Source organism: Corvus brachyrhynchos, unplaced genomic scaffold, assembly GCF_000691975.1.
Source record: "Corvus brachyrhynchos isolate BGI_N302 unplaced genomic scaffold, ASM69197v1 scaffold105, whole genome shotgun sequence".
Taxonomy (NCBI): Eukaryota; Metazoa; Chordata; class Aves; order Passeriformes; family Corvidae; genus Corvus; species Corvus brachyrhynchos.
In genome coordinates this window covers 2,172,000-2,195,218 of record NW_008238452.1, presented here as the reverse complement: position 1 = coordinate 2,195,218, position 23,219 = coordinate 2,172,000, and the positions used below count along the sequence as shown (strand labels likewise).

Below are 23,219 nucleotides of genomic sequence, written 5' to 3'. Positions count from 1 at the left end.
CCACTCCCTGAAACGCTGTAACTTCGCCTATGCAAGAAAGAGCTTTCAAGAGAGCCGCCTGAAGTGCAGCCAGCCTTCGTGAGCCTTTCTCCTATAGTTCCTGCTCTCTCCCAGCCTGCTACCAGGGAACACCATTACCTCCACTATTAAACCTGTTCTTATCAAGTGCTAGGAAAGTACAGAAGTAAATCATGCAGCCTGGATCTGCTAGCACAGCTTTTACATAAATGTCAAATCTGCCCATTTGTAACGGGCACAAGACATTAAGTGAAATAAATGCCACAGAGCAATTTGGCTTCTTGTGCGCTGCAACAGACATGACAGATTTCAAATACAAAACTTGCTGATTGGAAGACTTTTTCTAATTGCCAAAATGCTGCCATCTGTTCTTCTAGGTTTACTGAGGAATACAGGAAGGGTTACTGCAGCCAGTGTTTGATAAATCCGTGGTAAATGACAGGTAATGGCTTTAAACTGACAGAAGGCAGGTTTACATTAAATATTAGGAAGAAATTCTTCAATATGAGGGTGATGAGACACTGGCACAGGTTGTTCAGAGAAGCTGTGGCTGCCCCATCCCTGGAAGTGTTCAAGGCCAGATAAGATGGGGCCCTGAGCAACCTGATCTGTTGAGTGGCATCACTGCCCAGAGCAGGGGGGTTGGAACAAAATGGCCTTTAGGGCCCCTTCCAACCCAAACCATTCTATGACAATTTCAGCTGTACATCTGAGGCCTTCCCCACCTGCCCTAGCTTTGTCCCCCTGTTCTGTATGTCAGATCATTGGTGCCATATCCACGGATGACACTCTGTGTGAAACTTTGTCTCAAGTTTCTTCTCAGTGCAAGGAAGCACCACTTCTCACATGATCTACAGGGCTTCTTGCAGGTTTAATACCTGGTGCAAGAAATTTGGGGGTTGTTAGAAATCATTAGAAACTGAAAGCTGGAAGGAAAAAAAATTGCCCCACATCCCTGACCTGGTCACACAGCTGTAAGTCCTAAAAATATTAAGGAAAACCAAGGGCATGACAGGGATCATTTTCAGAGAGGCTAGCAGCAAATCCAGCCTATTCTTGAAACACTCCAGCCTGCCTTACTAAAGACAGAACTGAAGTTAATCCGTTTCATGTGAAAGAGAAACAGGAAAAGCCATGGGTGTCCTGGGAGGAATGCCTCTTCAAGCTCAGAAACACTTCTTTGACACAATTTGACCTGCTGTATCCTGTTTTGGAGCCGTGGCACAAGGTACAATCTAGTCCTCAGTGGGGGAAGTAGAAATATAGTTATAAAAATCAGACAGGAAGAGACCTAAGCAAGGAGATAGCTGAATAAAGCTGAATTCTGGCACTTTGAATAGCTGAGGCTGGTAGTTGTCAAGAATGAGATACCGAACTAGATGGAATTAGCCTGCCATCATGGCAGTCCTAACTTTCTTATGTTTCTAAAAGGAAAGGCATGCTGTATTTCTTTCTATAAATCCTACACACGATTCAAATGCTAGACTGTAGATAAGAGAATAAGTGTTAAAAAGTGTAGCTGTCTCCTAAACAAAAAGCTAAAAATTGAAGGAAATATCTTTGCCAAAATATAATAGCCATCTCTGAACTCTCTTTAATTCCATATCTGGCTTCTGTTTAATCAAAGCAATCTCTTCCCCCCATTAAAAGCCACTTTGGCTTAGATCTCTAGAAAACCCAAAGTGCAAGGTCGGAGCTGGAGCTGTTACTTGAAAGAAGTGCCATTTCATGAGTAGAGGCTACGCTGTCACCACAGCATGGCAGTCGTCATATTCAATTTCATTAATCTGTGAGGTAATAAAACTCTGCATGCTGCCTTTTGCTCAAGGGTCCTCGTGCCAAACCATGGAGCTTTTTCCGTCTTTCAAAAAGCAGTAACCCAGCAGCACAACTGTCTCTTTGCTATGAGCAGCAAACTAATAGGGGTAATGGCTCTAACTGCAGCCTATTTTCAAAGGTTTTTTACGGGTATCAGTTAGTGACGCTTGAGAGTGAGATTGTCAAGAAATCTCACAACAAAAGCAAAATGTAAGGCATTGTTTTAATTCCTTCTTCATGGGCAATACACCCCAAAATTATAGATTCAATTAGCACTGCTTGGTGTTCCTACAGTTTCAGGGCTTCTCACCTGAATTAAACAGTGAGACCTGCAGTTTTCTTATAAGAGCCTAGAAGAAAAACCAAAACATATTATTAAAATATATCATTTAATCTTCAGAAAAACGACAGATTTTTATTCCTTTTTCATACCAGATTTTCACACTTTCATTTAAGGTTAGGGTGAATTAACATTTCTGACTTTGGAGATGAACAAAGTTCCCCATATTTTTAAAGGATATAGTTAAGAAATGTCTTGGGAGCTACGCTGTACAAGCAAGAAGCTTCAATTTAGCTTCACTAAAATTCAGATGTTTTAGTGAAGCTCCCTAAAGCTGCTGAAGTCTGGTCCTGCTTTGTATGTTGAAGGACCTATCATTTATACTTGAAAAAAATTCATTCCTTATGGGTGTATTCACTGTAGAATATCAAAATACATATTTTTTAAGAGAATTCCAACAGTAGAGCACTGAGCTGAGTTACACAGCGGCTTAAGGCTACAATAATCTTTTGCTTCGATAGGATCAGTAACCAAAACGAAGTATTAAACACTGTGCTTGAAAAATAAGTGTCCATTTCAGGAGTCATTTTTACAGCCCAAGGCAATATTTCAGCATATTTGTATTCTGCTATAGATTTTCTGTTTCAGCTCTGCTTTCTTTTGTTTCATTCACGGAGCAAAATTCCATGTGGATGTACTCTGCTCTTTCTTGAGGGAAGGAAATACATTTTTAATTAATTTAACAAATTAGTCATTGCTGAAGCATAAATAACCTCTGTACTAATACCAAGTTCAGTAGCCCTTTCACAGCAGCTGTTAACATCTCTTCTCACTGCCAGAAACTTCCGGATGGCAACTTGGAACAGAGTCTTTCCATTTCACAGCAAGATAAGCCATTCTAATTCTTTCTCTGTTGGAGCAGGACGACAGTATTTTAGCACTTTAGTGTTTAGAGAAAAAAAAAACAAAAAAAAGAAAAAATACCAAGATCAAAATTATGAAGTGAAAAACACATAACTGAAAACCAATACGTTCCTTTTCTAAAACCAAGGAAGAGAATTAAGTTGAATGAGAGCCCACAGAGTAAAAGGAAACAGGCAAAACCATGGAAGGGAGATCAGGGTGGAGAAGAAGCAAGAGTGTGAGTAAGCACCAGGAGCTGAGGGAGTCAATAAGAAGGTTGGGACACAGGGGGAGAGATACAAATCTACACAAATCATATGCCATAATTCAACTCTGGCTCCAGATGGGCAGAAATGAAAGACAGGAAAATACCAAAGCGGAAAGAGGAGGAGGAGAGAGAGAAAGAGAGAACCACAGAGATTATTTTACTTTAAATATCATATGGTTTATTAGAAAAACTCAGCGATAGGCTGCAGTTAAAGAATTCTCAGCTGCAAACTTCATCTGCAACGGCTCAGCTTTGCCCTTGTGTATTTAGCAATTTTAATTAAAATCTCACATATTTCTAAGTAATTTTTGCTAATATGTTTCTGTTCCAATTTCAGGCAGTGAAACAGGGTCTGAAACTCAGACCTCTAAAACAATCAGTAAGTTCCATACAGTGTGTGCTGTCAAAAGGCCAAAGCCATGAAACTCATGATTCTCTTACACAATGTAACCAAGCATTAGAAAACATCCTGTAGGGAATATCCTGTGCTGGCAAGGAGATAGACAGGATGGTTTAACGAGCCTTTTCTATCAATTTCTATGATGTTATCAGTGCAGTACTTGGCCTTATCATTAGGGCAGTTTAAAGAAATTGCCATCTTTTTAAATATCCAAGGAGGTTAAATCTTGGGGATCATTAGACCATCTGACCTTAATTCTTGCTGCAGGACATAAAGAATCTCCTCCCATTCCTTCCATGCTTCTGAAAGTAAAATTAAAAATTATTCATGGACTTTCTAAATCTCCATGCTCAAGCATGACTCCGCTCTACAAAGAAGCAGGAAGAAACTGGGGAAAAAATCATTTCTCTATCCCAGTCAGCACTGCTGACCACAGAGTGAGCACATGAACTGATTTACTCCTGATAGAATTTTCTCAGGTGGAAGCATTTCACTGTTGAGATCATGTTCACCTGTCCATAGTAGCACACAGCTGGAATAAATCAATCGGAACGAAGCGCACATCTCTCTTCACTGTGATCGTACAAATGGAGCAAAGAAGAAAATTTGTCAAATTATCATCTTTGATAGTTCACCTAGAGCCATAACCACTCACTTCTCCATTCTGTTTGGAACTGTTTCCTTTCATTAAGATAAATTTTCCAAAACAGCCTCTATCATGGAATTATTTTGCCCTCACACTCAATGATTCAACTCCCCCACATCCTGAAAGGAAAACAGCTGTCTACACCCAAACTGCTTTACTGATCTAGCAGAACTACTGTAAGCAAGTCTGAAATTCTTGTTGTTGTTTTATTTGGAGACCTAGGGAAGATTATGGAGTAAAGCATCCTCAGCTTGAGCCTCCTGGGGCACAATATTGATTCCTTCTAACCACAGAGAGTCACAAAACATCTGATTTGTGCAGTTCTTGGTGGATGAGCTGCCTTGCCAAGTAAGCAAGAAGATTAAATTAAATAATAAAACTCCAAGTATGAAATATCCTCCACTGTTCCAGAATCTTTTTCCTCACTGGTTGCAAGTGAAGGCAGAAAGATGATCCCACCACAGACTGCACTTTGAGGGCTGGGTGTGCAGCTGGCAGGTACTCAAGCCTATATTTAAAAGTATAGTGGGGATGAGGGAGAACTGAGATGAGGGGGAAAGGGAGGGCTGCTGAGAAGGACGGGCTATTTTGGGCTCATAAAAGAATTTTGTCATCAAATCAGTTTTTTTTCCTGAGGAAATAGGAGGTGGGGGAAGAGAGAAGGAGGAAGAGAAAGGTTTTACAGTTTCTTCAAAATCATAAAACAAAACAAAACAAAACAAAACCCTTCCAAACTTAAAATATGTGAAATCTAAATACAAGAAGTCTTTTAAAAAAACTAAGTACTGATAATTTCTCCCTCAGCAGTGCATGGAGAAGCTCTGTCACTGTGAAGATAAACACTAGGTGTACAGAAAGAACATGAGTAAAATGGATTTTCCCCCCTTGGAAACTGTATCTGCTCAATATGCATTTTTAGCACATCCACAACAGACTTACTGAGGGTCTACCAGTGGTCTGACAGATGACTAATTAGAACAAAAACTGTTCTACATAAATGAGCACCACATCAAACTTCTAAGACCTGATAAATCGGTAGCAAATATGTTAATTTAAAAGGACTAGGCCAACTGAAACTGAGAATATTTCACTTTTCAATATATTGCTAAGGTAGGAATATTTTCTTTGTAACTAAAGTTCACCAGAGATGCCTTCTTATTTATGTAATATATTAAAAAATACACTTTATTTCCTGACTAGCAGACCATACTGCTTTTATTAAAGATTATTCCTCTGACAATACCTTTTTTTTTTTTTTCACTTGTTTAACCTCTTTTTTGGAAAGTTACTTAAAGCCCATAGAGATTACTTAAAATACGGTTCAACAGATATTGCTCTTACAACAGTTACTGTACTGCCCCAAGAGACAGACGAGGGGAATGGTAACGTAGTATAAACTGCATGGCAAAATGAACAGCATAATTAAAAGAGCCTTTACATTGTGAGAGAATCTTAAAGTGGTTTCAAAAGGACTGAAAGAATGCCAGAAAACCTTCTAGTGAACAAGGTTGTCTCTAATAAAAAGATGCCTAAAATTTGGTAAATTAGTCATAGGCCCATCCTGCTGTCTTTTCAACCAAATGAGTGAGAATTAAAAACTGGAAAAGAAATACTACATTTAGGAGCAGATTATGAGAATAACTTTTGAGCATCAGAAATACACTACAGTTACCTAAGTGCCAGGCAGTGGTGCATATACCAGTGGCCTCTATTCCCAGCTGTACTGTTTTTCTAACCCATTTCCTTCGATTTCTCATCCATAAATAACATCACTGAATTATTTTACCTCCTCGACACGGTGTATTAGAAAATAGTGGAAAGTATTAGAAAAATAAAAAGCATTATAAAAGCACCAGCTAGCATCTGAGAGCTACACACAAGCAAGAAACCCTTGCTATCATCAAACCAAGAGTCAGAACAGTAATAATGTAAAAAACAACATGTTGGAATTTCAAGGAGAAGAATGATCAAGAACAGAGGAGGGAGACCCTGCAAAAGATCGATTTGTAGTTTACAGAGACTCCGGGCATTGGCTTGTGTTCTCATTAAAGCCAGAAAAATCAGAAGGTCTGCCAGATACATAATGTAATATAGAAACTATTTTAAAATAGAAGCCTTCCTACCCACAAAATGCATTTTCCAAACCTCTTATTGTGCTCTTCTCACTTACTCATTACAGCTCTCTGTCCTGCTTGCTTATAAAAATATACTCTCACTGGTTTTCTTTTTACCTCGCTTCTCTATCCGTCCATCACGATTCATCCTTGTCTATCTCTTGTAATACAATGTCCTGCATCAAGATTAAACCCAGATGAGAGTTCCTGACAACCTGACAAAACAGAAATTAATTCCTTCATGGATTGGACCCATCTGCCAACAGATGTAGTGGAATTGAAAACAATAATCCTCTAATTTCACTACAGCTCTGTAGAATATACTCCTTTCTTTCAAGAAGTTCTTTTTTCATTTTCAAACTGGAGTTCAAAGAATAGGAAATTCACACATCAGCTTTATTCACCACAACCACATCATTTGAAGGGGAGATAATCTCAAAGATAAAGACTGAGGGGGAGTTTCAGGTTACAAATTAAGTGGGAGACCCGGATCCAGTTACAGGACTATACCACCACCATAATAGGGCTGGTGCTCCAGGGGCTCTGTCTTTCAGTGATCTGATGGCAGATGTACCAGCACAGTCACATAACATTGCAAATTTTGCAAGATCATTGCCAGTCTTGCAGCTTGTGGGGTTTTCCTTACTTCTCCAATAGGTTTATTGCATACTCAGATACATGTACATGTGCTCAAACCAACACTCGGGCAAAGGGGACTTCCTTTTTTCCCCAAGTACCTCTGAGTGAAAGAAGAGAACAGTCAAGAAACATCATCATCTACTTTTTCACTGCAGCCTCGGTCTAATATAATGAAACAGAAATGCTGGATACTCTCAGATTGCATATCCCTTTAGTAATTAGTAGGCAGAAAGATGCATTTCAGGGAAATGTAGGAAAAGAGGGATAGAAATCTATCCCATAACAATCAGCCAGGGTATCTGGATGTTTTGCCACCTCATCAAGGAGGAAGGGTTGTGGGTGTTTCATGTAGAGAAATGAAAAAGCAGTAGGAAAATTCTGGGAAATTTGTCCCAGAAATACTCAACAAGCATATTGGTTTGTTAGGGTTTTTTTTACTAATGCCATAAGGAGAAAACATCTGCCCTTCGTGGCTATATACTCAGGTTTCCAACAGTAAATAGGCACTGGTAAATGAAAAGCATCTTTTGCACAACTTGACTGTTTAACACTTTCAAGGGGTATCCTTTGATTTTTCCCACTAGTGTAAGAGTACCAGAAGAAATAAAGTCAGTACTCCTGTCTGCACTTAGATATAAGAATTTTTCTCAAGGACACTTTAAATCCACTTAAAATATACAGCTTTTACTTTATACTGGTGATTAATGAAACAAAAATTTGTGTATTGCTAAATTCCAGACTTTATCAACATCTACATGTATTATAAGAATAGGGTACTGTTGCCAGCAGAATATACACTGTGACCAAAAGTGGAGTTATTTAAAAAGATTTCATTTCCTTGAGCTTGTTGGCACCAGCATATTCCAGAATATAGCTCTTCTCCCTCAGAAAAGATGAGTAATTCCATCTCCTAAGCAAACCAACAGTGCTCACCAGGAGTCCCTTCAGCCCGAGCTTTAGAGCAAATCAGTGCACTGAGTGTACAGCACAAAGAAACATCTTCTGGGGCAAGTATGTGCTCTCTTGCACAGAGAGAGGTACTAGAGGTAGCTACAGGGATGTTCTGGTGTTTTCCCACCGGCGTGTCTATGGTAGAAGTAAAGAAGGAGCTGTGATCTTCAAGTAGAATGCAGCAAGTACAACCAAGGGACAGCCTTCCAGCACTAGCTCCAGGGGCACAATTAACCCAAAGGAGAAAAATCTGGAATTCATAAAAGACATTGGCTACCAAATATGTGACCACAGAAATTGCCAACACCAACTATGTGACCGCAGAGTCCAGGATATTTTAATCACAGCCTTTCCCAGTTTAAAGCCAGGAGCACTAATGTAATATATCTAAAACAGTCCAATATATCACATGGCAAATCCCAGCAAGGAAAGGAGCACTTTGCCTGCCTTCCCCCACCTGGCAGTGGGAGGGCTGGGCAAGGTGCTGGCTGCCAGCACGTTCCTGGGTTCTGGCAGTGTGGGCTGTCTCGCTGGGGCTGAGCTCTGGCCAGCTGGCACGAGCTGGGGCCACTTTCTGCTTCCCTCTCTGACGAGTTCCTTCAGCTTTTTAGGAAATTATTCTACAGTTCTTCCCTTTGCCCAGATTAGTCGTTGGCAGTCAGGAAAATAAATACAGCAGAAGGAATACAGAAGGAGTGCTTTTATGACATGGCATTTTTAGACATTTATAGCAACAGATTGAGAAATCTGCTTTCACAGAACAATCAAGCATCAGATGTCAATATCTATTGCTTCTTAGGTAATGGTTGAGGTAATAGGACAAAACCATATCTTTTTTAATTCCACAGAATAGTGTATTTTGGTCACCTATCTTGCTGTTCTTAAACATACATGTATTTTTTAATAAAATCAAAAAGAAGCTGCCTGGCACTAGCCACCTTTAACTACAGGCAACCATGTAAGAGTCCAGAAAAGACTGATCACCTCCTCCTCTGGCTTCCTCCCCTCACCACACACCAGGAGCCAGAGACAGGAGCTCACAGCATGCCAACACAAACATGGGAATTACCAACATCAAACATCATGGGAGGATAAAAATATGAGGAACAGGAAAGCCCTCCAGGGGTGGGCCAGTCTGGGTGCAAAATTCAGCTGTGTCTGGCTTTCAAAGGGTACCTGCCAGAGTTGCTGACCCATCTTATTAATCAGGGAATAACCCATGCCAAGGAATTGCCACTAGGCTGTCAGAACAGTCCCAGCACTTCTGTTCCTGCAAGGTCTTTATGCTACCAACCTGGGCATAGCACTCCCACATTTTTTCTGATCTCCAACATTAGCATGCATTAGTTGAAGCAAACAAAACACACAATGAGTACTATCAGTATGACCCAACTTTAATCCCAAGTTAAAATTAATGAATCCTGGAATATCAATTTTTATACTTTAGTACAGACAAAAAAGATTTATTTTTGTTTAGCAAAGCAAGTTTCCCTGCACAGCAGCTGATGATAAATTATTCCAGCTGAGAAGTCTAAGAGGCTTTACAGATCACAGTTCAATACCTGTGCATAATGCCAGCCTTGTCTTCACCACCTTGTGGCAATTTAATTTTCTGAAAGTGCCTATGTGCCCATACAGTTTAGCTGTGTGTGTAAGAACATCTGCAAAAGTAACACTCACTGGCTCCCAATGCATTTGATGCTCTGCTATTTTCCAGCTATGCAGTGAATTAGTTGCTGTTCCTGTCTTGGCGGCAAAACAGATTCCTTTTTAAGATGTGTTAGTTCAATTAAGTTAATATAAAATACCTGAAAAACCCTGTTAGGATGCTGACATGTGAGAACCTCCCTGTACTGGCTGTTGCCATTAAAATAAATGAGCAAGCAACTATTTTTTAATGTGGCCCTGTTGAAAACTGAAAATATGGAATCACTTTTCATGCTGGTTTTTTTTATATGGAGTGGAGGGATGAGATGAAAACTTATCCTTAAGCCCCATATCAGTAGTGAAAGAATTTTTATCTTTTTTCTCTCCAGCAGCCTCTTGTCAGTGGCCTCCTCTGAAAGGAGCATCACAAGACCCTGTCAGAAGGTACCTGACAGGAGCATTTATTGAAGCACTTGAAATGTGGGGGAGGTTTAAGTTCATTCAGGCAGAGGAAGCTGACTATGAAATGGCAGCACAGGGATCCGAGTGGAAATGCACTCCATGCAAGAAAAGTGAGAGGCAAAAGACAGACTTCTGAGAGTCCTGTAAGAAGGCAGTAACACAGAAGTGTGCTGCCAGTGTAAGCCTGCAGAGATGAGCACAGATAATCTGACTCTGGTGACAGACCAGGCATCACAACTGGGGTCAAAACATTCTAGTAGACACTATTAAATGACACAGAGCTAGCTCTTGACAAGGCACACGGATCTTGCCAAGCATAATGAGCTGGTTTTTAAAAGAGGGATGGTCCTCAGCCATTACAGACATAATTAAAAATCAAAAATTGTCTGCTGAAATATAACGAGGCAAAAAAGAACTACAGATTTCAAAGTCAGAATTACAAAAAAAAAAAAAACCACAAACCCAAAACAACACTGTATTCAGCTTCATCAACTGCAAAAGTGCTCAGAATTTGGAGACAAAGATGCAAGAACGATGAAAAGTTCTACCCATGGCTACAGAGTTACTGAGGGCCAGCTTAACACACATGGAGTTTACAAGTGTGCCACTACCCATTATCTCAAAATAATTATTCAGAGAAGAGAATATCTCAGAGAAAGATTAATGAACGATCACTTATAAAACAATAGAGGCCATTTTTCCTCTTTATTTTGGAAAGAAATGTAGAAGCTAACATGATAGTATATGAAAAATGCTCTTACCTCTCTAAGAATATTCACAGTCAGTAGATGTAGACTTGGCAATCCTGTAAAAGAAAGAGTATGTGTATCAGTCAAAAAGAAATTGAAAAAATTCAATACTGAAGGAACAACTGCTGCACTGAATTTGCTCTTATCAACAGGAAGAACTTACTGGAAAAGGACAGCAAAGCAATTCAGGAAAAAGCTGGCTACTTTTGCAAGCACTGAGAAAATCCTTGAAATGAAAACTACAGATCAGAAAATCTTCCCTGTTTGTATCAGAGTGATCCCAATCTTAAGAAAAAGGCATATTATTTGGAGAATCCCATACTGAGCAGAGGTTTTAACAAAATGGGTAATTTATCAACAGGTCACTGCCACAGAAAAACAGGCATTTTGTTTCTCAAAAGATACAGAAGGGTCAAATAAAAATGCAAAGGGGTTTATGTTTTCTAATAGAGAAGAATCTCCACGATAAGGCTGATGCAGAATTATTCCACAAAATTAACATGCCTGTGTCTATTGCAAAAATCAAAACTTGTCACCAGTGTCCTTAGGAGGACCTCTTTCCCACTCTACCACTTGGGATCTGCCCAGCTTCTACATAGCTTCACCAGGAAATACAATCTGCAAAGGGAAATAATTGCTACACAGAACACATTTATAATTTGAGAGAAGATAATGCAAAGGCACAAGTAAAAATTGTATCAACACTGAGTTCCTGATTCTTCTTCCAGCATCATCCTCCTTCAAGCTCCTCTACTAATTTCTTACCACTGCAACATAATAGTAAGGAAACTTTTTGCCTAAGACTAAAAAAAACACCCATCACCACGATTACTCGAAAGTGAGTGATGAAAGTGAATGCAGCAAGGAGAAACAGGCAGGTGATAGCAAACCTGAGGAGATGATGAGTACAGCTGCTCCTGAAAGTCTAGGGCAAGACAGAGATGTTCACTGAAGCAGCAAACTGCATAGGGACTTCTTTTTTCTCCCAACCCAGGCCCAAATCTAGCAAGAGTGTCAGATTTGCAGTTGGAGGAAAAGACTTGTTCTGGTAGACTGTACTAGCACTAGTCACACAGTAAAATTTTCTACAATGCAAATAAAGGTATCACAGTTTGTCTTTAAATTCTGCTCTCTGCTAAATGCTTGCAGCCAGAGCTGAGCATGCTTTTTGTTTAAACACTACCAAAAAAATATATATAGCTCAGCCATTGTAAAAGAAGAGTTGGAGGAGGTGAAATTCCCTGCTACCTCTGAAACACAGCAGTTGTTCTAGCTAACAAAGGTTAATAAAAGCAAAATGCTTTTAAATATAAAAGCTTTAGATTTATTGTCTTCATTCTATGTGCCAGCTAATTTTATCCCACAGTTGTGTAAGTATAAAATAATGATTTGCAATTTCACCTTCTCAGATGATGAGGCAAAGGACCATGGCAAGGAACACAGGCAACTTTTGGTGAAAGCAGAGACTCTACCTGATTGGCATAGGATGAGCAAAGCCTCTGTAATGGCGTCATCCAAACAAAAGCTCTCACCATGAAAACAATATGGCAACGTATTAGTCTTTCTTCTCACAGCATTCCTATAAAATACATCTTTTTTTTTTAAATCCACCTTGATTACTGAATAATTGATCCCAGACTCACATCTGATGAGAGTGCCAAAACTGCTTGAGTTTTTCCTATCCAAAAATTATTTGCAGACAAGCAAATAACAAGCAGTGCTGAAGTCCAGTTGTCCAGAATTTTTTTTTTTTTTAATACTGTATTGTTTAGTTCTTCCACTTTTTGAATAGTGGACTGAGGCAATGGAAATCCTTTGTCATGTTTATCTATTCCTGGATCCCTGTTATTAGTCCTTGTAAATGCACACCAGCATTATCACATTCTAAACACCTTAGCACACTGTCAGTGTCCCAGGAAAACAACATGTATGCTACAGTCTACTGTGAAAAAACAATCAAAATACAAAAGACAGGCACCTCTGGGTTTTCAGTATTTATTTATTTATTTGCAGACATTCACTCTTAACAAAGAATACTATGGAAAAGCCATTTTTGGATCTCAATTAGGAAATAAAAAAACACTGCTGAGTGGACATTTGGTTTAGCCACAGCTGGAGAGAGGAAAACATTCACCTGTGCACAATCAAAAAATAAAGAACACATGTGTTTTGTAATTTTTATGTTTGGAAGGGGAGTTCAAGGAGAAGGGGTCTTAGAAAGAGAACATCTAAAGAATGAAAGCAAGGAAGAGCAGTGGGTTTGAACAGGAAAATTTCTCTTTTCTTAGGAAAAAGAGACAACTCCCCATGAGTGCATATTAAACATATTCAGGCTAAGTTTGTTCTGGAAGGTGTTAAGTGTTCTGGCTTGGTTCCAACAAAGCACTTAATCACGTACTTAACTTTAACTACACCCACAGTCCTGGAGGACATCAATTAAGCTGATTTTAAAAAGACTACTTGAAAAAATTTGAAGTCACATACTTGGAAGTCCTGTTGGATTGGAGTTACAGACTCCAAAGCCTCCTATTCTTTGACAGGTAAAGTCAAAAGCTGTTATAGCCAGAGCTGGGGGAAATTCAGCTTGAAAATGGTCTGCCTTCAAAACCAGGTTTCATGAAAGTTGTGTATTTCTCATTAAGATTAAAAATTTCCAAAACATTCATCCTCCCTGTTCTGTTACTAAGCACAACAGGAAGAAATAATAACTCTCCCTCTCTCCTCCCCCTATCCCCATTCCCCAATTCTCCATTTTCATTTTTTTTCTTTTTTTAATTCAATAATTTTGGGGTTTATTCCTTAATTTGGAGAAGTTACAAAGTATTTTTCCCAGAAGGAAAAAGAGAAAATGAGCAAGGCATTAAAATGTCTACACTTTTTATTGAAAGGTCTGAAGTGTAACAACGAAAAGAAATATTTTTGCTTTAGGTGCGAGCATGTGTAGGATTGTAATTTTCTGATTTTTGAATTAGAAAGTTTTAAAGTCTTTGTAATCAAAATTGGCACTAGTTTACAATAAAATAGCACTCTGAAAGACTAGATGTCCAGAATAAACATCAGTAGCACAAGAACTGCAAACGTAAGTACAATGAGGGAGCCAAGTTTATCTGACCCTCGGCCCAGGGAATCCTGCTTCCCTCTAACCAGTGCCACTTTCTCCTACAACTGTGCTTTATATTGCTGCAAGACAGCTGGCACAGAAACTAATCCCTAAAAGTCAATATGCTGCCTTGCCAACTTCTGCTGCTACACATAGAATGAGCGGGGGGCTGCATAGCTGTGATCCCACCTCACTGTCTGTGCACACACCCCATGCCAGCCAAGACTCCAGGGGCAACTGAGTCCTCAGAGCCTCCTAAATGTGTTCCCCACGCCAGAAAAAAAGAAAAAAAGAGGTCTGCTCGGTCTGTGGGTGGATTTTGAACTGTGTGTTATTAACAGCAAAAAGAGAATGAGTAGAGCTGGAGCTCAATCATATGAATCATTTGAGGTATTTACCTAGGAGAAGTAGAACAGGAGAAGAAAAATTTCTTTCACTGCATCCTGCTTCTCAGTTTCCACTTCCAGGTATTTCTCCTCTTCAGGAGTTGTGTGCTTTATTTACATAAGCTAAAATAATTTGAGGACAGTGTTAAATAATGTAGCTCTCTGCACTGGGGATATTTGAATCTTCTTCGCCCAGACTTGGCTTTCTGGCATATACAAACAAGTGTTGTGTAAACTTCCCTGTAAAACCAGAAAAGCTTATAGTTTTTCTAAGGTGTTTCTCTGAGCCACTTATTTCCAGAAGAAATTCTCTGTCAGACGCAAAGAAACAAGTTTCAGGGCCCCAGGTAAAGCAAAAGCATTTTGTACCTACTATCAGCATATTGACTGCAAATGCATTCCAGTTGACACATTCTGTCAAAAAAGGTTTTGAGTAGACAGACTAAGCCATGTAACATGACAGCAAATGGTTGAGAATTTCAGATATTTAAATTAATTATATTTACTTTCCATTATTTTGAAACCTATAGTTAATTATAGCCACACAGTTTCCTCATATTGGTACCAAGTTTAAAGATGACAACCTCAAATTACTACAACCTGAGCTTTTAATGTTTTTCCTTTCTCTTTCTAGAATCAATCCCTGATGTAAAATTTTCCTCTTCTTACTATTAAAAAAAGCAATTAAAAATCCAACCATCTTAATGGCCGATGAAACCTTAAAAATATAACGTGACTGACACAAAACTTTCTGATTCCAATGGTATCAACAGTTCTATCTCATTTATGACTATATAAGCCCCAGCTGTTCCTTAGTACGACAGCTAAATATTGGTGCAAAGACCTAGATCATCACACTGCTTTTTTTGGACAACCATTTAGAAATGTCATCCCTTCTCTCACTCCTTGGTTGTTAATTGATGTTAAGAAATGCAAGGCTAGAAAAGAAAAGCAAGGCTAGGATATCTTCTGGAATATTGCCTTTTTTTCAAACTGGGTTACATCATTTACGTGCTTAATCTCTTCCAGGCTGGAAGAAAGAGTTTATAGCTCACTCTCAAGCCATTAATGTGCAACAGAACTGCAACGCTACTGCTCATTAGCTCACCAAAACCAAAATCCTTGACCTGGGGGATGTTGTGAGCAACAGACCAAGGAGGGGACTGGGAGGAACAAGCCCCCTCATTCCCCAGCCCATGGGCTGATCACAATGCAGCACTGCAGCAGCCAGCACCAACCATAGTGCCCACTGCTTCCCACTGTGTTGTGGGGCAGCCAGAAAGCACACATTGGCAGGAGGCTGCTGCACAGGCCTGGCTCCTCCCTCACTGACACCTCCTCTGGCCCCCACAGACGTCTTGAATGATTTAGTATAGGTAAACCCTTCAGAGAGAGATATGGGTGCAGGCAGAAGATTATTGAACCTGTGCACAGAGCAGTGAGTGGCTCCTTCATAACACACAGGCTGTAGTCAAAGTCTCCCGAGCCTAAGTACATTTATACCAACCCACTCGTGAAAAAAAGTTTAAATGAATGTATGCAGCAGCAAAACAGAAGAAACTACTGGACTTTCCCCTCTGCCTTCCTGTCTTATCTAGATTACAGACGTGTGATGAACTATTCACTGTATTCTTTCAAAGACTTTATATGTCTCCACAAGAAGAGCAAAGCTCATACCCTTCCACAGAACTCCTGCCCTATCTTTCTTGAATGATCCAGTTATGACAACCCTACCACTTCTATGAATCCTTGTATTCACCATCAGATAGTTTTATCAGCTGACTCCTTGACTTGGTTGAGTGATCCCTGCTTATCTGAGATGCAAAAGCTGTTCCTCTACCACCAATTAAAATGGCTGCCAAGGTTACTTCTGATGCTATCAGTTCTTCATCAGAACCTACAAACGGCCCTATTTAATTTCTTACAGCATGACCAAATGATGCCTTCGCTGATGATGTGTTGAGCAGTTAGACCCCCAGCACAAAACACAGACCCGTTCACCTCCCTGTGCACAGGGAATTCAGGCACGGCACTTCCAAAAACCTCATTACCTAGGCTCAGAAGGCAAACACCAGCTCCAAATCCCAGACAACGTGCTAATAAAACATGACCTATACTCCAGCAGTTTTCCAAGGGCTCTTCAATCCACCCTCCTCCCCACAGCATTCTGAGAAAATCTAGTGCACAGGACAAATAAACATCAGCCAGCCCAGAAACCAGTGCTGGATGGCTGGCATATTTTCTGTGTTGCTTGCAAAGCAGCAGGCATCTCCCTTTGTTGCTGGTGCAGATTGTTTCCAATCTCTCAGCATGTCTCTCTCAGCCACTTGCTCCTGAAACTTAAAAGGAAAACAGTGCACACTTAATTTGAAAAATGCCTTGCAGATTCCATAGCAGAAGGGGTTGAGTAGGTTGGAGGGGGTAAAAGAAACTGCTTCACAGTGTTATTGAGGCCATGTGTGACAGGCTAAACAAAACCTCCAGGCAATTCTGTCACAAGTTATTTTCACTTCTTACAATTTGCACAACCAAGTGGGTGGCCATATGTCTATCCCTTCTCCTTCTTTTTCAACAAACGAAATGAGGAGGATTTTAATTTTTTTAAATAGTTTAGTTCATAACAGTTCTGCCTTTATTGTTTTCAGATTGACTATGTGCAACTGAACAAGTTTCCTCGTTAAACACACAAGCAGATGATGATCATACTGATGAGGCTCCTTGCGCTATGGGATCCCTCCTACATGTCAGGCTATATTTATCTTTCATTCCTCTAAGAAATAGGTCATGTAGTGTCTTACACACATCATGGAACCAGGGTGTAAATGCAGAGCCAAAACACTAGTCTGTGTCCAAGATATTCAAGGAAAAATAAACAGAATCTGAAAAAAGTTTACAGTAAAATAATAAGCCAGACCCATTCCTCTTTCCTTTTCACACTCGAGCAAAGGTCAAGATTAAGATAAACATAAATAGGGGGGTTTTCTCCCCATATTTGATGCCTTGTGAAGGACAAGGCTAGGGCTGCCTTCACAGTCTGTATAGACTAAAGAGAAAGGTTACCCAACAAAAATCTTGGTTTTGGTGGCATATGCACTGATGGGACTGTACTTCAAATAGGAATTTGCAGGAAAGAGTCTCAAGGAAATCTAAAAAAGCTTCATGTCTCCAGTCTGTCTCAGAGCTCAATCTGTCAAAACGGGTTTTTCCTTCTGCCTACTGATTAATATTAGTATCTTTTTTCTTTTCCAAGCACGCCGAAGGTGGAGAAGCATGGATTTAACTCAACAATCAAGCTCTCCCTGAGAAACATGAGTGGACTTTTATGATCATCTTCTTTGATTTAAGCTACTCAGCATTTCTGATTGAGCAATGGACAACACCTTCTCCTCATTCCAAAGCAGCTAGCCTACATAGAAAAGCAGATGTTTGGGAATAAAGTAATAAATTCACGTACATTTTTAATACCTGCTACAATGCATTTCCACCAGTGGAAAGACATTTCATTCAAACTGTTCAGCATATCTACAAGATATTAAACTGGAGTTCTGGTAAAACAATCATTTATCCTATTCCCCACTTAACTAAAAGCAAGTCAATCTGTACTTTGGGATAAGGATTGAGAATACTATTCTTCAGAAAGGGGTCAATTCGTACAACACAGAATTCAGTCCCAGCATATTAGAAAGGTTTTGGATTTAGTGTTGCTCACAGAGACTCTGCCTCCTGGAAATTGCTATTCCAGCATGGCAATTGTCTTTACTGAATGAGCAATAAAAATAGATACATATGTAAGGAAAAAAAAGAAGGAAGTTGGGCTATTTAGTTCTTTTCTCTGCCCTGGTTCTACATTTTCCATCCGTTTATGCAAACTCCAGCTTCCTTTCACGCTTCTTGGTCCCATCTCTTCTTAAGTTCTTTGCCAAGGCAATGCCACTCTTATTTTTCCTCCAGAATGTAACTCCCACTCCAAGCACCCATCCTACACAGGATTCTTTTGTGTGTCCTAGTCTTGTTCATTACCTTAAACAAAATGTCTTCAACTCCCTACGTGCCCTTCATTTAATCATCATTTCCTAAGTGCTAACCCATCCCATCATCACCTCTACCCATAACAGAATTTCCTAAGCCATTCTAAGTCCTTCATAGTTCTTAAAATACTGTGGCCAACCCTTACCTGTGATTTCCCCTACCCCCTGCCTCCATGCAGACCTTGTTGTCTCCCAGCACCAGGATGGTTCCCACTGCCCCAGGTCTGCATTTAGCGAAGCCAACAGTACTTCTACCACTGCTTTCAGCAAGACCCCAACTGAGTCTTTACATTTCAACATAACCAGATGATGTCTACTTAGCATGAAATGTAGTTACTGTCCAAGATTTGCATGTTCCAAGCAATTTCTTAGCATAATAAATTTTAAGTCCTTTGGGTTTAAGTGTTTGGAAATCATCTGCTAGCATATATAGCAAGTTCACAACGTTCTTATTTTCATTATCTATGTAGAGCTAAGGAATTCCAATTATGAAAGGCTCTATTCTGTAAGTTCATTAAAAGTCAATATCCACCACAACACTGTCTCTCTATTTCATTGGTTCTTTGCAATTGCCTAGCAAAGAAAATAGCCACCAGGCTTTTTAAGAGAGAGACACACCTTCTTACATAAAAAGACACAATCTTGTTCCCACCAAAGTACTCACACAGGTGAAAGTCACAAATTTCCTGCCTCTTCCTTCCTTTCCAAACCAGTGGAGCATGAGAGAAAGCAGCTGTTTCCCGAGGCCGATGGGTCACAGACAGGTAAGGTGACATTAAGGCTTGTTCCTCAGAGGCAGTCAGCAAGCAGCAGATGATGATCTTAAGGATCTAGGTAACACCATCACCCTCTCAAGAGAGGAATCCTTTAAGCAAGCACATTGCTCATCACTTCCATCCTGCTTTGGTTTAATGAACCAAACTCTTCCTGGCAACGAGCAGCAAGAGGATCTAATTTAACTGTTGCTATCCTTTTACATTTTATTCAATCATTACATCAGAATAGGCATTTTACTTCTGTTTCACATTACTCCAGAGGACCTTGGCACAAAGCAAAATGAAGTCAAATGAGAAATAACTACCTTAAATTTATATACACCAACAAATCATGCTGTATTTCAACAAGTGTAAGAGAGACATGGGTCTCTCCTTCCCTCTGAGCAGCTGCAAGCATAAAAAAAGCAACAATGCAACATTCATTAATAAAACTTTCTTAGAAATCTCTTCTTATGGACAGATTCAACATCTGCAAGAGATACCCAAAACATACTCATTGTGCTGCACTTCCCTTTTCCCACTCACATGTTATATATACTGAAAATATGTTACCGAGTAGGTATGAACACACAATGCTCCCAAATTTTCCTCTAAGTAAAACACCTATCTATGTATGTTATAAACGATCAAATTCAAGGTAGAAAAGCATGGCACAGATACTGCAGGAAATTCACCACATTACATATCTCCTCTGGAGATTGGCCAGGACTTTCATCAGTGATGTGAAGGAATTTCTCATCATCCCATTTACAGCATCTGAAGCAAGAAGGACCCAACACCTTAAGTGTATCCAACATAGCACAGAAATTTAAACTGAGCCATTTACAAAGGGCAGCAATTCATCTGGCCAGTTTACACCTTAGATAACTATCTGCAAAATCCAGACCTACATAATACTCCAAGGAGCAGTGAGATAGCCAAAAGATTCTCAGCTAAAGAAAATCAGGAAAGAACACGATGTTCCTTAGCCTGGCTAACCTAGATAACATCTCCCAGATATTAGCATGAAATTAAACACAGAGAGAGAGGCTGAATTCCTTCCAGTGTACAGACATTGCCCGAGTGAAATGTGACAGGTGACCTACAACATAAAAAATGCACTTAGCTGTAAAAACTAGAAAGTGAAGCTAAAAATGAGAAGAATTAAAAGCTGTTCTTGGATATGCAGTAAAAGGCACACTGACATCATAAATGGGAGAAGGAACACAAAAGCACCCAGCTGTTCAAAAGCTGTGCTATTAAGGTACAAAGAAATAAACATTTTTTTTAAAGAAAAAATCCCTCACAACATGAATGAGCTCAATAACACTCAAAACAATATTATTTATAAGAAAAATCATCTGCTCCAGTGCCTGAAGCAAAAGGTTTGCAGTTTATTCCATCGTTCCTCCAAATCCAGGGATTAGTGAGAACTTCTCAAAAAATTCCTTCCTTGCCTTATGGTCCTTCAGCTTCACCAGGGCCAAAGCCTGCTGCTCACAGTCCCTACATGAATCCCTATGGTGTTACCATCCTCTCTGAGTGAGAAAAGGACTCGAGATGGGGCAGTTTCCTGATATCTGAGAAGGATGTTCTCAACTCAGTGGCACAACCTCTGCTTTTGTTCGGACAGAAATTAAGAGGAAAAATGGGAGAAATTCATAATAGGGACGATGAGGAGAAACATTGGGCTGTGCACACATTCAGTCCAAGCAACATCAACTCTAGGTGTGGTTTAAAATTCACGTTTGTGCTTTATTAAAGCCATGCACTGTATTTATGGCTCTCAGTGAATTCTGTATCCAAAAGGGACACATTAGATGATTAAAAATTAGTTGGATTTCTTTCCTTCTCCTGTAGCAGTGCCAGTAGGAGAGGTAACAAAGGCAGTTCCCTGGCCTTCAGACATTCCACAGAAGTGGGATACATAGATACATACTCATGCAAACTGCAGTTATTTAATTCAGGGCCTAAGACATGAAGCTAGGCTTCTTTTAATAATCATGGACACGGATGAGCTCCTAACATTAATATTCCACTCCTCCCTCTTTCTGCTGAGACAGTCTGGACAGCATGGACATCCCTAGTACAGATCCAGGACTCTGTTATAACAGCCATCCCAAGAAGCCATAGTTCCAAGTACCTTTCCTTTTTTGCATCATACCAGGAGGAATAAAAAGAAATGAAACCTATTTCATTTATTATTATAGGTGAAAACTCCTCTAAGTCCATAGGAAGAGAAGTTGTATTTTGTAACCTTGTTCTCCGTCTAGAAGTAAAAGAGGGGCTGGTGTGAGGCAACGAGGGGAACTGAGAAAATGCTGAAAAGAAACTGAGGAATGTGAAGCCAAATTTTCAAGCATTCCACACAATCATACCACTCAGGGACATTCTCCAGCTCAGCAAATCACATGCTGGAATGCAGTGGAGTGTGGGGTAGGGAAATAGGGAACTGCTCAGCAAAATAGGTGCTACAGCCTCTTATGCTCAGACTCTTAGCCCAAAGTATGTTCCAGCTCCAACTGAATGGCATTCTGAACCAGAAGAGCACTGACCTTTTTGATTTTGGCAGTTCACAGTTCTCAGACGTCAGAACGTCTGTGGCTCCTCTCATCATTATTTTTGCTGTTTTCACTCATTATTTTTTCTGTTTTCACTACTAGCCATAAAGTTTACTGCAGTAGCCATCCATAAACCCTGGATCACTACTACATTAATAATACAGAACATGGCTCTCAGAGCGCATTAATAAGGTACCAAGAAAAAACCCAAATGATGGTCCTCCTCACAGAAAAGGTAACAGACCAAAAAAAAAAAAGTGTGAAAATACTTTTTTAAAGATGGCTGAAATTAGGTAAATTTTTAAAATTAAGTAAGTGTCTGAAATTAAATTTAAGTAAATTTAACTGTTGCAAAGTATTCAGAATACACATATAATACAATATACTAGAGTCCAAAATTAAAAAACTTACAGTCATGGAAATATGGGGTAAGGGATATGTTTATTTGGAAAAATCAGTTCAGCAGAGATCTCTTTGCTACAGATATCTTGAATTTAATTCTTCTGCCTTGATACAACCTCCTGAGAAAATAAAAAAAAAAAATAAAAATCATACAGGAAAAACCTGTGTTGGATGCAATCTACTCACTCAGACCTGATACGAAACTCTAATTTATTCTCTTGATTTATTGTCTTAAGGAGAATGAATTAATTATTCTTTCACACAGAGGTCTATGGTATTAATCCTTGAGTTGAATCAGAGAAAATTCAATCTCTCATGAGTTCCCACTCCATTTACTTTCCTTGTAGTATTCTGTTTCAGGGACAAGTAATGAGAAAAGTGACATACAAGCTCCTCCACTGTTTTTAATTTGGCATAAAACCACGTATTTCACCAAGAGAAAATTCCACTTCCACCTGTACGAATTTAATACTCTTTCTTCACTGCACTGAAATCAAAGCCAGTGGTTCTAACCACTGTTAATTGTGCTGGAATAGAGTCCGAGAGACTTGTGAAATATTCGCATAAAATGAACAGTGATTGTCTCCACTTCAAACGCTAGAATCCCTTTGGAAAAAGCCCTAAAGAAGTCCAAATCCTGAGGTTTATTTATTTAAACAAGAGGCTGAATCACCTTTTAACTTGTATTAAAATTGTCTGTAAGGTTTTAGAGGAACCATACAATACATAAGAAAGATTTGGTTTTGATGTAAAGAATTGCAAAAGAAAGACAGTCGAGACAGAGGCACTTGAGGCTGAAGCTGCTTCTCACATGCTTTAGAACCCAGATAAGAACTCCTATCTTTTTGTCTTAGCAGATGACTCTTTTCCTGATTATGAGCAAAAGGAATTACCCTCAGTGGCACAGCCAGTGAAAATGAGTGCCTGTACACTGCAGCTTTGTCAAGGGTCCCTCTCGAGGTCAGAGACCATCCACGTTTCACCCGCACAAACAGAGGTCCTTCGGCAATCCTTATAGATCTGAGCTATAAAAGTCGCTGTACTCACTCCATGAGCAAAATCCTCACACACATCTGTCCCGGGGTGACGTTC

The 23,219-nt window shown here is 39.6% G+C and overlaps 1 long non-coding RNA gene across 1 annotated transcript in view; it reads right to left on the bottom strand.

Moving 5' to 3' along the window:
* The window catches only part of LOC108447325, a 41,638-nt gene extending 18,425 nt beyond the window's left edge, over positions 1-23,213 (bottom strand). Inside the window, exons 1-3 of the long non-coding RNA XR_001862820.1 lie at positions 23,021-23,213; positions 22,137-22,246; positions 10,908-10,951 (exon numbers count right to left, since the gene is read on the bottom strand). This is a non-coding gene — a long non-coding RNA (uncharacterized LOC108447325). The remainder of the gene's footprint in view (positions 1-10,907; positions 10,952-22,136; positions 22,247-23,020) is intronic.
* Between the last annotated feature and the right edge of the window lie 6 nt (positions 23,214-23,219).